Raw genomic sequence first — 22700 nt, forward strand, 5'->3', positions numbered from 1 at the left:
TTTATGGTTTTATAGATGGTGATGTATGCCTATCAAGTCCCTTTTTCAATCAAGAGTGGTCAACATCCCAATTCCCTCTTCAGATGCTTATCCCAGACATGGTTCAAGCATTGCTTAATGTTGTGTTATGAAATGGATCTATGACCATAAAGATGTTTCTTCTTTGATGAGATCAAAGATCACCTGCTTCTCAAGCTAGATATCTCTCATCGTAAGGAAGAATTATGTGTAGGTGATTTAAACAGAACTTAGTCTTTTAGGCATAAATCCTCTCTTGACTAATCTTGTATGGTTCAGACAAAATAATGTAGATTTTATGAAGAATCTGGAGTTTTGTATAGAAAACGTTTCCTGAAAAGGTTTCTCTTGGATTATGTAGAATATTTTCTGATCCTAAAGGGAACACTTATTCGACCCAACATCTGTCTTTCTTATATGGATCAAAAATTGCTTAATTCTTTGAAAGGTTGGCTATTAGTGCCCCAATGGTGACCACACTGGTGCATTGAGATACTAAAATAGGCTGCCCCTCTGGTGAAGCCAAAACCAAATTACAGCTGCCACAAGCCAGTGAGGTGACATCATCACTCTGAGGCCCAAATGGGGTGCTTAAAAAGCAACCCTCTTCTCGGTGCCAGATGGGCTACCAAGGACAACATATAAAAAAAGGGGTACAGTGGTAAGGGGGATTCGGTAAAAGACTATGAAATATCGAAAAGCAATAAAGTCAAAGATCCTAGAAAGCCAACAGAACAAAGCGAAAACGTTTAGGGTCCCCATAAAATGGGACAGTGCAACCCCCCGAAAATAACAAAGCATGAAGAAAAGAGTTTAAGTGTTGGAACAAACAATTCAAACATGGGTATATAAATTAATCTAGGATGCTAAGGAACAAAACACAACATGCAACTATCAACCTATTCTAACAGAACTAGAAAGCAATATAGTACCAACGGCATGAACACAGCGAGGTCTTCGGGTCCCCTGGCACCAACTCTCTGCAGGTCAAACGTTTCTCCAAGCAGAGAGTGGGAGGTAGATCCCCTTCTGCGGCGGGCCCCTCCTTTTGAAACAGCCCCCCCCTCCGAATTGAGCTGGATATTGTAAAGGTTTTCTTTACTCCTCTTCCTTCCCTCTCCTCCTCTCTTGCTAAATCTCCCTCTGTCTTTGCACCTGAGGACTGGTCCCTTCAGTGTCATTCAGGGGCCAGACCAACCCAACTATACACACTGCCTCCTTTGCCAGCACTTGCCTCAGGCCCCACCTCCGTGAACTAGCCAAACTCGGTACTCCCTGCCTACCGCGCTCTACCGCCCTTTCCACCCTTTTTCCCCTGGCACTTGCCACCTTCCCTGGGGCCACCTGCTTCTGCACTTCTTCCTCTACTCCCTCACCCCCTGAACTTACTATCTTCTCAAGCACTTGCACAGTAGGATTGTCACAAGACCAATATAACCATTTTTGTTGTTATACATTCTTGATTCCCTTGCGCCCCCCACCCCCATCTTGTCTTGTGGCGCCTGCAAACACCTGTGTATTGGCGCCATACAGAAGCCCAATAAAAAAAAAAGTGATCTTCTAATACGTAATAATTCCTCATGATGTCAATCACCCCCAGACCAACCCATGACCCCCCATGACTCAGCCTGACTGCTCAGACTCACAACCAAATGAAACACTGGGCTGACCTTCCCAGAGCCCCTCACCAGTGCTATTTCTGAAAAACCTCCTAACACCATGATGTTGCCTCTATGTTAGTATCAAATAAAGGCGGCCATTGTTTTGTGGCCGCTGTCAAGCTTACCTGGGACCAGTAGGAAGGGTAGTGAGTGACAGCAGGGTACTTTGTTCATTCGCTTGGTCTGTCGTTGCCAGAGGCATCCAGCAGACTAGTCAGCACTGTGGTGTCAGAAGGTGTACACACAATGAGTAGGAGGTCACTGGTTGGGTAGTACAGGTTCTATAAATATAAAAACTGCTGCAGTAGTGCGGGAATGCGAGAGAGGGAAACAGCGGGAAAATGTCCAGCATCAGCCTTTCAGCGTGTCCTCTCAGCTTTATAATCTGTGCACCAACCATCATAAAGTAGGGTATTTATGTCTTTTTAGTTTGATACAAGTTTTGTAGTTTATATAGAAACTTCATGGGACATTTATTTTATGTTGGCACCAGAGTACTGTTGTTGTTTTGTTGCATCCAGGCTGGCTGGCTGGCTGGCCCACATTCCTGTTGAAGCCTCTACCCTGCTCTAGGCCGGTACTACCTTAAATAAGGAGGTGTAACATTCAGCATTATGATTGCATCACTGCTCATTTAGTGCCAGTGTGGGGCTGAGTATGAGTTTCGAGACCACTACACATCCCTGAACTCCTCCAGGGCAGTATTCATATTTATCACAATTAGAATTAATGCTGTTGCCGACAATTAATTTAGACAGGGCGACCAGGGGCAGATTCGGTAGTGTGACAGTTAATGCAATAATTGTAAATGATTATTTATAACGCGCTTAATACCCAGAGGTTTCTAAGCACTGACCCGTGATCTTTGTCATCTTACTTCCAAGGCAAGCACATTGCCCCTGAGCTATCCGCTCGAGAATCAATGGCCAACAATGCTTACAGTGGGCAAAGAATTAATCTCGGACAAACAATACATGCAATCACTAGAATCTACGATGCTAGAGTGCAAAATCAAATGGACAACAATTAATCTAGGGCAACCAAGTAATATAGGATTCCAGGGAGCAAAGTGCAGTCGGCAAATAATTATTCAAATAGTTCCTACAGTGGCAAGCAATTAGTCTCTGGAAAACAATTCATACAGAGGGCAAACAAATTAGGTCAGTCATGAATGTAGTGGGCTACGAGTGACCTACATTCATTTGGGCAAAAAGCAATCTACGACAAACAGTTCATACTGTCTGCAGATTTGTATATGAAACTCTATAACAGATGGGTGACATGGACCATACATTTGGTAACATTAATTTCTAATGTAAAACAATCTGGATTTATAAAACCTCCGAAAAATATTATCAATTGTAGCAATAGTGGACATGCAAACTATTCCTCAGATGTCACAACTGATTTTACGATAAGTGACATTTGACATTTGATTTAAAGCAAATGTTATGTTATGTTGCCGCGGCTTATGACAGAAGTGACATTAAAATGGTGCTGAAGAAGAGGGATTGTTCTTACATACCGCACCTTGACATTATAGGTCATTCGTAAAGTCAAAGCTCTATTCAAGGTGAGCAAAAGGAAGTAAGCAGGGAAGATAGAAGGATTTATTGCAGTACAGCCATGTGATACTAGGTAAACAACATAGGCACTTAGATCTTGCCTTCCATGCTCAGGAATGGAACAAATAAAATAACTGGGAAAGAGACTAATTACAGGGATTCCTTGCAATCTTTGGCAAGGAGTATATTCAATGATGGAAATGGAAAAAATGTAAAGGGGGGTCCCACAAGGGCCTGGGTGCGTGGGGGCGGCGTTAGGAGGAGGGGGCGTAGTTCTGAGGGGGCAGAGCTCGCATTTGAAAAATGTTCAAAATAATAGTTTTTAAATGGGGCAATTTCCTTCACGCTGCTTCTTTCCAAACTCCACACTGTACATCAATTCCACTTGTAATCACTTCCATACAAGTGGTGCCCACAAAATACTGTTGGTAGTGCAGTGATTTTTAGTACGTTAGGGATCCATAGACCCGCTCTACAGTAGAAGGTGACCAGTGTTGCGGAGCAGGCTAAGAGACTGTCGCTGAAATGTTATATAACAAAAACTGCTTGTTAATCGTATGAATTTCTGCAATTCCTTATAAAAAAACAATTATAAAATGTGTGTGGCCAGAGCAGGGTTGGTCGCTTGTTTATATTTAGGACAAAGGTGGGGGTATTTCTGCTCCTGTAGTGAAAATCAAAAGTTGGAACCCACGAACCGACAGTTTAATTTCCTACTAACTGCTGTTAGCACAACAGAAGCATCTATTTGATTAATCAGTTTGACAAGCATATTGCTTCTTAATAAACATAATATGTGATAAAACACAAAGGAAGGGGCACAACAATTACAGGGTATTTGAGTGGTAGACAAAAAAGAAACACATTTCGAAGAAATCTTGTGAATGCTAGTTTAAGCAACATTTTTGAGTTTGGAAATGGCGTTTTTTTTTTCTATGAAATTATAAGATCCACATTTGGAAAACAATAGTGTCCACAGCAGGTAGAAAGCCTGCGTTTAACAGTGGTTGCCCGACTCCAGTGAAAGTCATGGCCCATTAGTTTCCATGTTGTCCCTTTCAGGCCAGAAGAAAAAAACAGGCAAGGCACTAGAGTCGGCAAACTCGCCAGTGACTCGAAAGACATTACACAATTTCTTCGTTCACTTTTGTTAGTTAGGGCTTTTTGACCTAATTATAGGTGTACCTTTTAACCTTTTACCACTTCTTTTGACCTACTGACCTTAACATTGGGAGCAGGGGTTGCGGGGGTGTGCCCCGCTCCTCATGTTCAGGTAAGTAGCTCAAAAGCTGATTGCGGGGGTGTCCCCCGCAACCTTAACATTGGAGGCTGGGGACGAAAATTGCTCGGGCCCTCATTTTTAATGAATGGTCAAAACAGGGGCCCGAACAGTTTTAATGTGGGCAGTCTTCTACCCGCGAACAACACATTTGCAGGCAGATCGTATACATCCACTGGAAAGGAGGGCAGAGCAGATTAGATAACCAAAACCCCAGCTTCCCTCGGCAGAGCAGTGCGGCTCGGTAAAGCCTTGTCAGGGCTGAGTCAGGCTGAGTCCGAGATCCAGCCAGGCATCTGATGCTGGCTCTCAGACCCGGCAAGAGCCGGCCCATTGGCGAGCGCGGAGTATATTGTGAGCTCTTACGTTTTACATGGAGAAAAGTAAGCAATTGGCACTGGTAGAGGAAAGGACTTGTTACATGGTCAATCATGTTGATCATGGTCAAGCAGCATATTGTAAGGACTTGAAAAAGAATCAGTACATGGATCTTAAGGGGGTATCAAGACAGAGCAGCCTTGTGATTTCAGGCAAATATTTATTTTAAGTTCTTGTGTTCCAGTCAAGGAGAAGAAAACAATGCAGCCTTGTGATCTTTGTCAAGAAGTTCACCCAGAGCTCCTGTCATTCAACTAAGAGAAGAAATTACAACCAATCAGCATTGGACATGAATGTATGATTGCAGAGTAGCCTTGTGATCTTGAAACCAATGGATAGTCTGAAATGTTGCTCAAGTGCCGTGAAACATGGCACACGACACTGCAGCAGATTTTTGTTCCCGACGTGGGTATTACTCCACAAACTCATATATGAGTACACAGCGACATGTTGCTGTCACTTTCAGAATGGGGACGGTCACGTGCCGTGATGTGTGCTCCTGGGCGATTCTGATTCAAGGGGACAACCCCTTGGTTTCTGCTTTTTTTATACAAAAGAATCCACCGTGGATACCACCAAATCCTCATCCTTAATTTTCATAGTCCCTTCCTTTCTCCTTTTTTACACACCACTGCCAGCAAGCTTGTGTAACCGTCTGCCCCAACGCCAAGCCTTTGACGCAGCGGAAACCTAGTATTAAGCATAGACCCTTTCAGTGCAGTGAAATGTTGAGACTAGTACATTGCATGGTTCACCAAGAGCTTCCCTGGGGTATTTTGCAAGTATATTGAGATCTTACAAGGGCAGGGTATGGTGGGATCTTGATTTGAGATGTGCAGAACATTGGAAGCTGAGCAGGCTTGTACTAAGCCATAGAACAATGCCCGAATTGCTTGCCGAGCATTCATCTGTTAGTTAGAGACTTTCACTAGGCTAATGTGCTTTACATCTTTGCCCCAGAATTATTCCCAAATGTACTTCACTGCCAACGCGTGATTATCTTCGTTGCCCAGTTCCATTTCGACCTTAGTGTAAAATGTAAGTTAGTACTTAATAGCTTCACTGTGGGCTGTAATAAGAGAACAGGGAGCAGTTCACTGGTATTTCCAATTTATACTGATAGGACGTCATGCACATGACAAGAGTCTATATAATCACTAGACGGCTCGCTGAAAGGGCAGACGCCATTAACTGCCGCAGTCTGACACCGTGACAGTATCATTTTCAGATACTTCACTTTCTTTCCAGCAATCTCAGTGTGGGGCCCATCAATAGTGGGAACAAAAAACGGACTTTCGCCGAACAAAGCCGAGAACTCGGTCGCCATAGCAACGGGCTGAAGAGAAAGTCGGGGGTGGTGTTTACTCCACAAAGGCCTCTGTTATCCTCGCGCATTGCAGGTCGCCTCCTGGCAACTGCCTCCCTCTCTGCAAAGTATGTGTATAGAGCCGCGTCTCGGAGGGTGGGAATTAACTGCCAAGACGGGGAGAGAACAAGGGGCTTAAACAAGGCAGAGATGAGTCCAGAAGCTGCGGGCTAGCCCCAGACGCTGTGTGTTTTCAAGGGGTTCATGCAAATAAGCAGGTGCGGACAGAGAACCAGTCCTTAGAAAAACAGTTATCCTACAGAGTGGGTCTACTCATAAGTTTAGGCTTTCAACATTAGTAAAGTAGCTCAAGGAAGAAGGGTGGCTTTTATTTACACATAACTGTATCTACGTAAAAACAACGAATCTTTTTACTGCGAGACACAAAACATCGATTTCTTTTTTCATTTCTACACAATTCATCAAAAAAAGCGAGGGGAGACCCCTCGCAGCTACCCATCTTGGGTCATACACCAACCCCACACCCCCTCTCTTTTTTCGATGAACTGTGTGTAAATACGATTAAAAAACTGTGTTGATGTGTGACTCTCAGTATTTGTGTTTGATGTTTTGGTATGATACCCACATAACTAATACTTCACGTCGGTTACTTCCCCCGATTGTTAACCTTGAAGCAGAGGACAGCTGGAGGCTCTCTCACATCAAACCCCAACAGTCGCAACCTCCATCCCAAGAATTCTTAGTACTCAAACAGCCCAGAACTCATGGAAAGGCTAAGGGCATGGCCATCACCCCTGCTTCAAGGAGTTGACATGGGCAGTAACGTCCCGTCAGCCCGAACCCAGGCAGGCCACAGTGAAGCGAAGGCCACGTGGGGGAAGTAGGAAGTCACGGACCATGAGCATCCCTGGGTGATAGCCATTTGCATCCCGGCGTGCGAGTAGTTTAATGGTGGGCGGGGGGGAGGGGTTATGGGAGATGGGCTGCACATGCATTGCACAAACCCAATCTACCATTAAAAAACAAGATAGCTGCCGCTATCGAATAAGGGGCTTTTACAATGTCTGCTGCAGATTGGAGGAGCACTGTGCCGGGAGCACACAGCTCCTGTCCAGCAGGTAAGTGGGGACGGAGGTGCGGGTGTGGAAAGGGTGTAATATATTTTTGGAGTGGGGGAGGATGGGGACGTGGGGAGGCAACAGGAAAAGGCTTGCTGTGCCTCTCGACAATCATGATGGCGGCACCGAAGGAAGGGCCTCGAGTGGCAAGTCTCACCCGCAGTTCCAGTCACCTGATTGGCTGAGCTCCCTTCTCCGGGTGCAAATGTGCTAGAACCTCACACAACAAATAATGAAAATAATCTTAAAATGTCATGTTTATATAGTGCCTCATGTTTGGTTCCTCCACTTCTAAGTGCTAAAATACTTAAGCAAGAAGCCCCGTGCCAGGGCTTGGGGTTGCATTACTGTCTCAGGTAATGCCCCCCCCCCCTCCAGCAAGAGGCTTATTGCTATTAGCACCTCGGCCCATTTAACCGCGGTACTCAAAGCAACTTTTCCTAGTTGCAAGAAGCTCTGGCATTTTGCAACTGAAAAAAGAAAACACAATAGCCACCACGGAAGGTAAAACAAAGTCCATTATCCCTTTCGATGGCAGCCATTGAAACTAGTTAAAAAAAAGAAAACAAACAAAGTGGCAACCATGGAACGGGAGAAGGGACTACACACTGTTGCTTCTCCCTTTCCTTGATGGTCATTAAAAAAATAGTTAAAAAAAGTAAACAACAAATGGCTGCCATGGAATGGAGAGAAGGGATTACACATGGTCCCTTGTTCCTTTCCATGGTGGCATGTCGCAGATCAGGAGCAGATGCGCTGGGAACAGAAGTGTTACCAGCACATCCACTCCCGAAGAGGATCAAAAAAGCATGTAAATGGGGTGTTGGGGTGGGGGTTTTACGATGTGGTAATGTCCCAGTTCCGAGCCTTTTCATTGGCTGAGTGGCTGCCACCCCCCTCTCACTGAGTACTAATTGTTATTATTCTGCAATTTGGAACTTCAAACACGGACGAAGACAACATTTCATGTGTTGATATAAATAGGGTTGTTTGGAGCTGGATCTGCATGTAGGTAAACAATCAGAAGACATTTCCAACTGCACTGCATTAGGTAGTATGGGCCTATGTTGCACCTATAACTGCTCCAAGCATACATTTTACCGAACCCAGTATTATAAATGGTCCAGCACTTTCAGATACCTTCATGTTTTTTTAAATTTTTTAAATAGAAATTATTTATGAATAATAGCAATAAAACAACCCGTACCAATGTCCATTGAATATTTCTGTAAGTGTGTGGCATTTTTATTCTCGAAATAACTCTGGTAGTGGTATTTTCCCTAGCAGTATTTCAGTCCAAAAATGCACCCAGTCTGCAACCAGGCTCGATACTATTGACCCATGAATGGGATGCCAGAGCAGCCTCTTTGCGGAATGTGGGAGTTTCCAGAGACGAGACTGGACGTGGTACAACAAGGTATTTATTTATGGAAGCTCTTATTAATTTGGGGTTTTGTAATTGTAAGGATGGCATGGTATCAACAACAAGACAAAACAAAAAAAGCTGTGTGGGAACCACACAGCTAGCCACCCGCTCTCAGGGTGTACTCTCAATGGAGTTACTCATAAAATATAACAAAATAACTAAATTCAATGTCCTTTCTGTATAGTTCTCAAGAGTTAATACTTAAGTTCCAAGGTAAGTTTCATATAAATAAATGATCCTTAGATTCGTTTAGTGCAAAATCTAGAAGTTTAATGTCCAACAGTGGGGGAGACCAGCTGTCGCCTCAAGGGTAGGGCTCTAAAGCTAATGCATTTCAGAGACTAAGCTCCTTCATCAAGGCAGAGCCCTACACATTGGTCAAATTCATTCAATTACACAAAATCCTACCGATTGGTGAACATATCACATATAAGTGCAATATTAAATATGAAATATATGAAATATAAAGATACATACCAAAAGTCAAACATAATGAGAAGAAAGGAAAAAGAAACAGAATATCCTGTTAGTTTGCAACCAGTGTGACACGCTCAGGCGGAGGCACACCAGCTATAACAACATTAGAAATACTACAAGATGTCCTTCGAAGACATAGAAACCTTAACCACGAAATGTGCAGAAACACTTGGATTTTCAACAGAGGAGGCGGATGCCATTTTGGGGGATCATCAGTGATACTTCATTCAGCAAATCCTACACTACCAATACGGATCCGGCTAAACGCAGTAAGCAATTGGAATACCTGATACGTAAGGAGATTAATCACAAATTACATGTGATTTCTTTAGACAGATATCATAAAAATCAGAGAATACAGAGAGGCCTTAGGATCCAGCTACACGCTACCTTGTGTAAGGAAAGTAGGGAATTTGTGAGGAAATGGGAAGCTATTCTCAAAAAGTGTTCATTAGATTGAATCCTCTTGACCATCCAGGAACTATCAGCGAACTTAACAACATTGAAAACAGAAATTGAAGAAATCGAAAAAGAATTGTTGCTAACATTAGGGAAAGAAGACTTTGAAGGGATCCTCAAGGAAATAAAGAACAGACTCGATATTTATAAGAATGAGTTAGAATTGAAAAAAGTGAGAACAATTAAGAGGGATACATTTGACTACCTCAACGAAGAAGTCTACACTTTACGGACCAGCACCAAACAAACCACGCCGTGACAATTCTAGCAATACCTCGAGCTCCAATTCCGATTCAACACGTGGCACTACTAATAGATGCAGCATCATCTCTGACAGTATCGATACTATCAGTACACCAGCAGCTATAGCCACCACCTCCACTGGAGTTTTTTTTTAGGTGCAAGAAGAAAAGAACTAGATGAGGCAAGAAGAAATCAAAAAGCGGGACCGGTCACAAGACAACAAAAGAAAACCTAGTCATCAGCATATCTGACAGATTGTAAACCAAAGTTGAAGAAGAAACTTTACAGAAAGGATTACATTTTGTGCCTACATACAGAACTTCCCCTTTTGATACAAATGTAGAACTTTTTCAGTTCATAAGAAAACTCAAGCTCAAAGTATTTTTTGATGAAATAGAAACAAGTGGCCAAACATCACAGAACATTGATGAACCGAAATTTAAGGAGTTTAGAGCAAAGAACAACTTTATGTCTCCCAGATCTATACCTTCGATTGAGATCTTCCACAGCGCAGTCATGAAATATTTGGAACAGATCAGATATAATAGCCCCAAACACTGCAACCTTAAACCACATGAGATGATGGTGATTAGGAAATCTCTATGGCACCAAAGAAATCACAATCCACCTGGCAGATAAAGCAGATGCTCTAGTTATCCTTAACATGACTATGATGAGGAATGTATGAGACTGTTTAGGGACACTAACACCTATGCCCCCCTTGGTGGAGATCCCACATTGGATATCAAAAAGAATTTGGAAGAACTACTCACCAAAGCTGAAGAACCTGGGTGGATAAATCACCATATTCATAGGTTCATCCCTAATTTTTATACTTTGCCGAAAATTCACAATGATCCCATTAAACTACCCGGCAGACCCATCATAGCTGCCATGGACAGTGTACTACAGCCCTTAGGAAAGTATGATGATTTTTTTCTTCAGCCCCTGATACACAAACTCATGCATATATAAGGGAGATACCACCCACTTTCTGCAACTATTGAAAGCTACCAGATACGATCCTAACCATATCTTCTACACTGTAGACGTTAAAAGCCTTTATACATCCAAACCGCACGATCTGGGACTCAAAGCTAAAGAGTGGATGCTTTTGAAGGACTCAGACATAAAAGCACAGCAATAATTCATCCTTGCCCTACTACAATTAATTGGTGAAAATTCATACTTTCAATACAAAGGCAATTTTCACTTACAGGTTTCTGGAACATCCATGGGGGTGGCCTTGGCCCCATCTATGCACATTGCTTTATGTTTAAGTTTGAAACAGATCATGTATAAGCACACCCTACTTGGAACAAGAACATCCATCTTTGCATCAGGTACATAGATGACATTTTGGGTATCTGGTCGGGCACAGAATCTGAATTTAGGGATTTCTTCATCTACCTTATTGATATAGATCTGAGTATCCAGTTCATTCATGAGACCTCACACACTGAGATACATTTCCTATACGTCAAGATGAGAACAAACCCTAATAGGTAAAGTACCCACCTATACCGTAAAGACACAGATAGGAACAATCTCCTCCACTACTTAAGCTTCCATCAACCCAACCTAATTCAAAACCTGCCTTTAAGACAAATGCTATTCATCAAACGTATAGTGAGCGATCCGGAAGATTATATTAGAGAACATTCAGAGATGGGCAAGACATTCATGGCACGTGGGTACAAAGACAAGGACATAAGAGCTGCCACTTCTAGGATTAAGTCTATCGATCGGGACAGCCTGTTGACACAGAAGAAGGAAGGCAGAAGCACATCTCCATTAGTATATGTGTCTACATTTTCAATACAAAGTAACCGTATTAAGAACGTTATAAAGAAGAATTGCGAGATCCTTACATATGACATCAGAGTACAAGATTTGTTCAAGACACCACCAGTATTTGCTTACCATAGGAGCAGAAACCTCAGGGATGAATTTGTTTCTACTAAATCACAAATTAAAAAAACAATCACTAAAAAGCGGGGCACCTTTCCTTGTCTCAACTGCTCCAACTGTGGTTTCATCTTCAAAGGTAATACCATAAACCATCCACGTACAGGTGAGAAAATCAGACTGAAGAGTTACGCAACATGCAATAGCAACAACATTATCTATGCCATCAAATGCCCATGTGGCTTGTATTACATCAGGAAATCAAAACATACTGCCGAAATAAGGTGGAATGAGCATGTTATGTTATCAGTATTTCTTAAGCACGCGTTCGCCAATGGCATCATGGCGCTGGCAGCAATAGCATGTTGTGAGGGGCTAGAAGAGATGTGTCTTCAGCAGGCGGCATGAAGACAAGATGATCCACAGTCGTTCACAGGGCAGAGGGATGAGCATTCCAGGCCTGGACGGCGGCCACCGAAAAGACTCTGCCACTGATGCGGGAGTACCGGCAGCCAATGAAGCTGTCTGAGCAAGGGGGACATATGCACCCCATAGGGAATACGAAGAAAGGCCCTGGCAGCCGCATTTTGCAAAAGTTGGAGGCGTTTTATAAGAAACCGTATCTGAGCCAGATACAGAGAATTGCAGCAATCAACTTTACTCAGCTCAAGAGCCGCTAGAACAGGAGCCTATAATTTTTCTGGAATGTAGGGGAGAACATTCCGAAGAATACGTAGTTTGAAATGACCGGCTTTGTATACAACCGCAACCTGCATATGCATCGAGAGGGATGAGGTCATTTGGATCCCCAGATTCCGGACAGATGGGGGTGGCAAAGGAAAAGGGCCCAAGGATGTAGGCCAGAAATCACTCATTCAAAACAACAGAGGGGTACTTGTGCCTACAACCTGGACCTCAGTTTTATTTCCGTTAAGCTTTAGCCAGTTGGCTGTCATCCACGCCCCTAGGTCCTTCAGACACCGCCTGAAATGAGCAACAGTGTCAGGGTGGGTAAGGTCCAGGCGCAGCAAGATCTGTGTGTCATCTGCATACGAATAATATCAGAAAATGTGAGAGTGGATGAGAGAAAGAAGGGGCCGGATATAGATGTTGAAAAGTATCGGAGAAAGAGCGGACCCCTGAGGGACACCGCATCCAAGCAGCATAGGTTTTGGGCGAAATGGGGAAAGAGAGACAGATTGAGATCTATCAGTAAGAAATGCAGTGAAGCATCTCAGAACCTGTCCGGACATACCGGCCGAAGATAGACGGGAGATCAGGGTGGGGTGGTCCACCGTGTAAAACGAGGCAGACAGGTCTAACAGCAACACTGCTCCGACTCCCCCCTGATCCACCAGCCAAGCCAAGTCGTCCATCACTGAGTTTAGGACCGATTCTGTCTCTCTCCCAGGCCGGAAACCAGACTGGAAACAGGCAGAAAAACCCAGAAGTCTCGAGAAAAATGGAAAGCAGCGGAGATACCAGAGCCTCCAACAACTTCATGAGGAATGGGAGGAGTGAAATGGGATGGAAATTAGCAAGTATTGCGTGGTCAAGAGAGGGTTTCTTGAGAAGAGGTATCACCAGTGCATTCTTGAAAGTAACAGGAATACAACCTTCACGAAAAGAGGTGTTGACAGCAGTGGTGAGTAAGCGGATCAATTCGGCAGAGATTTCTTTAAGAAGGGTCAAGGGGATGGCATCAGCCGGAGAGGCCGATTTGTGGCGCCCAATTGCGTTAGCACATCATGCTCCGAGAATACTGGGAAGTCTGACCAGATATCGCTAGGGGGGGAGGGGTCCAAAGGAGTGTAGGCCGCAGCTGACAAACTGGCCCCCTCCTCAATGTTCTTCCGAATGGCATAAATCTTTGTGTGAAAAAAGGAAGAGAGTGAGTCACACAGATCCTGAGACGGTGGCGCCTGATGGCAAGTTTTGGTTGGAGCAGAGAGGGACTGCACTAGCTCATCAGGGCCCTAGGCTGATTAATGGCTGATTCCACCTTGTAGGAGAAAAAAGCTTTTTTAGCTTCAGTAACAGCTTTGTGATAAGCTGATAGGGAGAGGTGGAAAACACGCCTAGCTTCAGGGAAATAGTCAATGCGCCATTTCCTCTCCGCTTGTCTACATCTTAGTTTTGCTGCTTTAAGCTCTTCTGAGAGCCAAGGTTCGGAGGGAAGGTTTTTTTGTTTTACAATTTTTAGAGGAGCAAGCTGATCTGCTGCTACGGTGAATGAGGCATCTATCGAAGTGAGAGAACAGCAAGAGTACGACTTACAGTGAGATGTCAATGAGGCCACTAGTTGATGGTTTGTAACCTTATTCCAGCTGTGTCTGGGAATGGCAGGTTTATGAAGAGGAGTAATGTGCATGGCCTGATGGATCAAAAAAGAGACAAGGAAATGGTCCGACCATACTATAGGAAGAGAAGGAGAAATAGACATAGACTAGTGTATTTCCTAGCTGGTGAGTAGGCTCACTGACAAGCTGGGGAGGCCGAGGTCAGCCATAAGAGACAGAAAGATAAAAAGATAGTGACCTGGGCGGAGTTTGTAGCGTTTCCTAAAAGATTGAAATCACCAACAATCGGGAGGTTGGAATATCTAAGCTGTAATTTCATCACCAGTGCTGGAAACACCATGCAGAACAAACTGTCGCTTCCAGGGGGATGATAGACCACCAAAATAGTGAGTGTCAGAGAGGAAGATATAGAGATCCGTGCTAGGAGACACTCCATTTTCAGAGTGTGTTCCAGTGTGATGATAACAGTTTTATATTTGGCCTTATGTATAATGGCCACTCCACCACCAGGATGCAAAGCCACATGATTTATGTGCACTATCTCATATTTGGGGGGGGGGACCTGTACAATCGCCAGCCGGACAACTCACAGAACCATGTTTCAGTAAGGCAGAGAAAGGCGAACTGGTGGGACAGTACTAGGTCATGGCAGTCCATAGAATGGGCCACGAGGGAGGAAGTGTTTAACAGGCCACCTTTCAGGCCGGCCACAAAAGAAATGTTGGGTTGAGTGGGATATTTGACAAATCCTATAGGCAAAATAGTATTACAAGGGGCAAGCGATAGCAGGGTGCTGCGGTCTAGCTTACCTTTCCTGACATTACCATCAGTATCAACAGCTGCCCCTTGTGCGTCCCGTGCACGAACAGGCACAGACGGGTTGGACTTAAGGCAAAAGGCGTGCCCGCTGCACCCGACCGCTGCATGGGTGTTCTCTCCGGCAATAAATGACATAAGGATGACACGTGGCAACTGGCCCCACCTCCTCAGAAGCAGAGAGAGGACTGCTGGGGAGCTCACAAGCAATATGTAGTGTCCGAGCAATGCGCAATGAGGAATGAAAAGTAAAACACAATCTGTGAGTTTAAAAGCAATTTAAATGATGTGACAGTGCCTCAATAGCATACTATGCAACCAGAAGGCTTTATAATGGCCCTGCACGCGAGACCTCACCTTCCAGCATAGGTCATGCATTAGGAATTGCAAACTTAATTCAGCGGTGGCCAGACACTGGCAGGAGAAAATACACTATTTGTCACAAATTAGTTTTCAGATTGTTGAAGTTGTTGAAAAATTCAATCCCCATGAGGATATGAACACCAAATTGAACATAAGAGAGAACTTATGGATAGACCGTTTGGGCTCACTCGCTCCCAATGGGATGAACGAAGAAATCAATTTCTTATGTTACATCAAACCTTGCTTTAAGAAGGGACATTGGGCCTCATTACACGGACGGCGGTAACCATGGCGCTATTAGCGCCATGGTTGCCGCCGGTATTTTACCGAGTCCGCCTTGGTGAATGGGGGAATTACCGCCCCATTCCAAGGTTGGCGGGGCGGTAATTCCCCATTCACCAAGGCCCTTCCCCATTCCCATTTGAGCCCCCATAGGGCTCAATGGGAATGGGGAAGGAGCAAATAACGGTACCGCTATTAGCGGTACCGTTATTTGCCCTGAAGTCCCTCAGCGGGTCCCTTCCTTAACGTTTGGTCTGGCCGCACGTTAAGGATGGGACCCGCTGAGGGACCTCGTAGTATGGCGCTAAGGGATTACCGGCACCGGTGCCCTTACCGGTGCCGGTAATCCCTTAGCGACATCCGTGTAATGAGGCCCATTGTCTTAAGGTCTTGTGTGGGTTTGAGGACATTGACCATGTTCTAATACCATGTTATCCATATTTACCGACCCGGTATTGCTATGCTACAAATTTTGTTATTTACAGCAGAAAGACTCTGTATGACATCTTATTTTTCTGTTTAGCAATAGGATCAAATATGCACACAACCCACATTTGTGTTCCGTCATCATTCTTCCACAATTTTCCATTAGCACTATTGGATATTTGTATTTCCTTGTTTTTACCAGCAAGTCTTGTTATAGTAACACACTTGCGTTATCGAAACACTTCTGTTCTTAGAAGTACATCGTACAACTGCCTTGTCTCTTTTAAGTGAGCATAACAGGCCATTAGCATAGCCACATCCACGTGGTCTCATTTTCTTTGTTAGCTTTTCAGTTTACCGTTATATAAGCTAAGGAAGTATTCACTTCGGAGAGACTAGAGAATTAGACAATGTTGGATTATAGTTTCACTTTGACATATTTTATCATTTTACCGCCTTATCTGTTTGTAACTGATAAGGTGAAACTGATCTCCCTGTTACCATGGAGAGACCGGCATACATAGATATGTGGGCGTGCCCTTCCAATGTCCACATCTCACCATGTTTCCTAATTAAGCTCCCTCACAAATAGTTTTATTGTATCTCCATCCATACAGTAACTGTTTTTATTTTTTACATCTGTGTGTTTTTGTGAGATTGACGCGTCCCGATCCCTCTATCACTGGAGGGATCGGGACGCGAGATGCTGTTGGTGTGGTCTCGCCCAGGGAGCCAGGAGGCGCCGTCATAGCAGTCTCCATGATGACCTCTTATAAGCATTGGAGACGCGCGCCCCGCGCATCCTCCATTGACTGTATGCATTATCGCCTACAACAGGTAAGCGGCTGCCTTGCATGCCGTGTTTTGAAATGCACAAACAATACACGTGTATACGATTTATACACGATTTAGATGTGGTTACAGCCCGTGGAACTGTGTGCGTTTGCACACCACATCTTCCCTTCATATAACGAACTGGAATCGCTTTTGTATACATCATTTCCTGCTACAGGTAAGCGGCTGCCCTACATGCCTTTACCTGAAATTTACAAGTAATACACGTGTTCAGAAGCAATTTTGATTTGTTTTCAGCTCGGGAAACCGTGTGCGTTTGCACACCACATCTTTCTTTTTGAGAAAGAATTGGAACTGAACGCTTTTGTCCAACCACATAGGTACTTTCATTTTGACATTCTAACATTTGTATGAATGCTTTCAGTTACACTGGTTGAACACCAACAGGATATTCTGTTTCTTTTTCCTTTCTTCTCATTATGTTTGACTTTTGGTATGTATCTTTACATTTCTTATTTAATACTGCACTTATATGTGATATGTTCACCAATCCTTATGATTTTGTGTAATTGAATGAATTTGAATAACGTGTAGGGCTCTGCCCTGATGAAGGAGCTTGGTCTCCGAAATGCATTGGCTTTAGATCCTTAACCTATATGAGGCGACAGCTGGCCTCCTCCACTGTTGCACATTAAACTTCTAGATTTTTCACTAAAAGAATATCAGGATCATTTGTATGAAACTCACCTTGGAACTTAAGTATTTACTCTTAGGAACTATACAGAAAGGACATTGAATAGAGTTATTTGGTGATATTTTATGAGTAAGTCCGTTGGGAGTACACCCTGAGAGTGGCTGGCTAGCTGTGTGGTTCCCACACAGCTTTTTTTGTTTTGTATTTGTTTGGGTCCAGGTGTCCTTGGAACTTCGGAACCAGCTAGCTCCTTTAACTGAAGTAATAAGCATATTTGTATCAATGATGAAGAAATGTATGCTGATTTACCCGGGGAGCCCTGCTCCAAAACATGATCGCTACCACGTGCGCCAGGGAGCAGGGGGACGGAGCTCAAGTGGCGGGTCACGGGCAGACTGAAGCAGCTAAGACAACACTGGGTGATGTAATAGCAAGGCAGCGAGCCAATCCTGCGGGCACTTGGAGGTAGAGAGAAAGTGGACCTAAGCCAGTGAAACGTTCACATGGCCACAAGTGTCATGGGGATGGGAAGCTGAACAAAGTGGCATTCCTGGAAGGACCAATCAAACAGTAAGTTTCTCTGTTCCTGGGAGGTGGCTAGCCTTCAGATTTTCCACAACAGAGTTTGAGAAGGATTATATGTAGCAGGTATTGTATGATAGTCTCCCTTCCCTCCAGAAGCAGGGTGTCTCTTGTTATTTTACTAATGCAAACTGTCCTGGGAGGGGTGAGAGTCGATGTGGCACCACATGGGAAGGTGATGAGTAGGGACACTGTTGATCTCTTACCTCAAATCATGTTCGACTAACATGCGTTAGCACTAAGGATAAGACGTAGCATAGCCTATGAAATTCGTAGGAATAGTAGTAAATACAAACCTTCACACTGTACCTATGTCTAATGCCTTGAGCATTGTTTCTGAGTATAAAGCTAATGTTCACTGTATGAACAGATGTCAACTCTCAACAATCAATTCCAGTCCACTGTTCTATTTGATTTGTGCTCGCCCAGCAGTAATAAACAGCATTGATTCTTGCCCGCTGCATGCTCTTTTTGACTATAAGTTTTATATGGTGGGATCAGAGGACCCCTGAGTACATTTTTTGGAGGCCCCAACAAGATACTCAGTCCTCCTGGTTATCTGAGGGTATCCAAGCTGCCCTCACTGGGTGCGCGGGTCCGGTGACCACAGACCTGACCAACGCGCATCACAGAGAAGGCCCTGCAGATGCCAAGTTCACGAAGATCTGCTTGCTCCCGAGCGCCGACCGTGCTCAGTGGGAGGGGTGAGCTTGTGCTGGAGGCTTGGTGCTGAGGGGACTCAAGGGTCACTAGGACGTGAGTATAACTGTGCAAGAACACGCTGTGTAATGGTAGCATGCCCACTGTGAGGAGGGATAGATTTTTATGGTGTTTAGGACGCATCCTCAAAGAGGAAGGACGATTGGCGCTAGTAGTATTAGAAATTAGTGCGTACCACCCAATAGGGAGTTGACTTGAGTGTTGGCACACCTGTATTAGTGCTGGAGAGATGCGTAGTGTATTGAGCCCAGTCAGATGCGAGTTGCGCAGAGTACCAGTGATTTTATAGTTACAACATCGGGGTAAGAGTTGTGTTATTTTTTTAAATATTTTTTTATTAATGATTTATGGTTCAGTTAATTAGCATTCATCTTTCCATTTAAAACATGCTTTACTAAAGAGGGAAAGAAGAGAAAGAAGAAAAGAAGGAAAATGAGGAGGCATCAATTTTCAATGCGTAGTGAAGGATAGAAGACCATCAAGCTCATTAAGTGTCACTATTTACATTCATGACTCCTTGGTTGTCTTATAAAATGGAGGAGGAGGGCATTAAATGGTAGATACAATATCAACACATCTATTTATCGATTCATTACTTGCTGGTATCCTTTTCTGTCCCCCACCAGAATTTCGTTTAGGAATTGTATGACCGCAATGATCAAAGATTGTGATTTTCCAGCAAGTATCCAGGACCAAACGGTTTCAGCGTCTTTCGAACATCTTGCTTCAATGATATTGCCAATGTATCTCATGCGGAACTCAGTTAGTCCTGTGCAAAATATGATGATGTGATTTAATGTTTCAATGATTCCTTCCCAATTACAGAACCTACATTTTGAATCTCTGACTCGTCCGTATGATTTTAGAATTTGTCTTGTCGGCAAGATGTTAAGCCGGAATCTCAATAAAATGAGATCAATATCAGCCTGAGGGAAAGTGTCCGAGATTCTTGAGGACTGAGTCGTGTGATATCTTTTCATTCGTCATATGGGTCTGACGCTGGTAAGAGGCATTTCTTCTCTGTGTTTTGATCCAGTCATCTTCCTTCAAATGTGTTTTCACTTTTCCAGGGTTTAGCCGCAGAATGTCCAGACTAGAATCCAATGAATCGATCAGGTCCAAACATGTTTTCCTCCACTGGTTGAGAAGTCCATTATTTTCTCCACTTTTTCTCTTGTATGAAGATTGAATAGAACTCACATTTGGGTACAATATATATTTCCTAAACAGGGATAAGGTTTTCCAGATTGTAAGGGCATACATAGATGTCAGCCCCAGCTCAAATTGGATCACTGCTATTGGAAACATTCTGAGGCAGTCTCAGTATTTTCCTCCAGAAAAAGGCTTCCAGGATATCCCAGATCTTCCACAGGGTAAAGGTACAGGCCTCCACCCCATAAGTCAAACAGGCCAGGACCTTGGATCTGTAAAAGGCAGCTATCGGGAGGATGGAAAATGTGCAGTATTTTCTGTAAATGAGTCGACACTGGGCAGTTTGGGCTTTGATTTTAGTCCTTAGCTCCTGTTGGTGGGGTGTGTCTACCCAGTTGGAGTTTATACGTATTCCAAGATAAACCACTGACGCAACCTGGGAGAGGATCTTGTCTCCCAGGTATCATTTAAAGTTGGCTTTCTTTTTTCCCCTGAGTGGAGTAAAAAAACTAGGATATTAGTTTTAGCCATGTTTATCTCCACTCTGTTATTTTGCATATATTTTTGGATGTGAGTAACCACCCTTTGAAGTCATATGGGCATTTGGTCCATAAGGACATCATCTGCATATACTACTTGCGGTATTGCTTGGCCATTGATGTACGGTGGAAAAGCGTTTGTCTGGTTTCCACTATTCTTTAGATCTGCCAAAAAGAAGTTGAATAGAGTGGATGCCAAGGGGCATCCCTGCTTTAATCCTCAGTGTGTATGAATTTCCTTTATGAGGGTACCCTGATTATTCTTCAGTTCTTTCGGTGCACACAATCCCATCCCAAATAGATCTGCACAAAAATTACACCAGGCCTCTCCGTTACCATGTTGATTAGGGGGGTTCGGTTTGGCTGTGGTAGGATTATTTAACCATTGCCATATCGGTCTTGAATTCTTGTTAGCCAATGCTTTTAACATGGCTTCTGCATCTTTTTACCCATGCAGTCAGTTTCTATATCTTGTTTTACGCTTCAACAAGAATGTTAAGTCAGAATTGTTAACTTTTTTATCACGCTCAGATCTTTCTTTAGCCTTTTCTTTTCCTGTTTTATCTTTTCAACGTTCACATGGAGCAAGTGGAGATTTTGCCTGATTTTAACTGGTCTGGTGAATTCTATCAGAAGGGGGACATACTTTATGTCAGCTCTTTCTTCCCATTGTTTTGCAAAGCCGACCAGCATTGTAGAGATTTCTTGGGAGTGTAATCTTAAACAGGTTTTTGTGTTGTTCGCCTATACACGTGGGCACCAACGCCCCCCAGTATTGTAATTTTTTCAAATCCCTGTTACCTTCAGAAAAGTGTGATCGCTAGATTCTTTGTTAGTGATCTCCCGCTTGTTTGTGTCTCCTAGCATGTCTAATGAAACAAAAATATAGCCCAGGTAAAACGAATGGGAATGGTTTGACCATGTCACTTTTGGTGGTCGGTCTCATTTTGTTTGACCATTTAGGAGAAAAAAGGTCTTTGGATTGCATTGTCCTGAGCCATCTTGCTGCACGTTGCAGATGTTCTGTGGTGTACTCCTCTTCTTCATCAATTAATTTTCCTCTTCCATCGATAGAGGGGATATTTAGGTCTCCTTCAATTATGATGAATGTATCCAGTGAAGAGATCAATTGCTCCAGATATTAGGTGTAAAAGAGGGGCGGCTTTTATCATCACAGGGTTCCAACAGATGTTTATTATTAAGCCCCATGTTGTTCTTTTACTTGTTTCGGTTTTTAAGGTCACATATATCATTTGTACAAAAGAATTAGGATTATAAACCCTAGATACTTCAATGACAACTTAATTCTTAATTAGGGTAAGCAGGCCAGCAGCAGGTCTGCCTTTTCTGTCACCATCGGCTGGGTTCAGATTTGAAGAATAGCCATCTAGGTTTAAGGGCACTTTCAGCCATGTTTCTTGGATGCATATTACATCTATGATACCCTTTGTGATGTCATTATCCTACAACTTGTGTCTCTGGCCTCTGGTGTTCCAATATACAAGTGTCCATGACTTATTTTGTTGTTAGCGGATGTGCCTATGTAGGGCCAAAGTAATATCCTGGTTTATTACAGTTACTTCTTCAGTGTAGGCTTTAATTTCTTATTGTCTCACTTGACAATCCATGGATCCCTTTGTATTTGTTTTGAACAATACCTTAAAGGCTCCCTTTTGGGGCTTCTTGGTCGAGATTTGCAGGTCGCTAATCTTTATTCTGTCATCATTTTAATTCTCTGATTGATCGTTAATGTACTCTTTTTTAGTGTTGAGCGGTTTGTATGCATTTTTGACAGGTATTGATCTAAAGTTTGAATTCTCTGTCGTATGTTTTCTTTTCGTGATTCTTTTTTATTTGCGAATGTAGTCAGATAATTCAAAGCTCACTGGGAATAGTAAGTGGGCCAGATCGAATAAAGCTGCTTTTGTCGTCCCTGAATGGAGATGTAGGAACACACTATCTTTAACAGATTCTCTAGGGAATTCCACCATTTTTATATCATCTGATTTGATGAACCTTAATCGGGTGGTATGTTGAAAGAGGTTCATCACGTTCAGGTGGTTAAGGATGAGCCGATCATCCCCAGGAAAAGACATTGCAGTAGTACTCTGTTATCTGCATTGTTCTTTCATGTCCTGCTTAGTCTCTCTTGACACGTTTTTTCCCCCTTCA

Source organism: Ambystoma mexicanum, chromosome 13, assembly GCF_040938575.1.
Source record: "Ambystoma mexicanum isolate Mex_15411 chromosome 13, UKY_AmexF1_1, whole genome shotgun sequence".
NCBI classification, from domain to species: Eukaryota; Metazoa; Chordata; class Amphibia; order Caudata; family Ambystomatidae; genus Ambystoma; species Ambystoma mexicanum.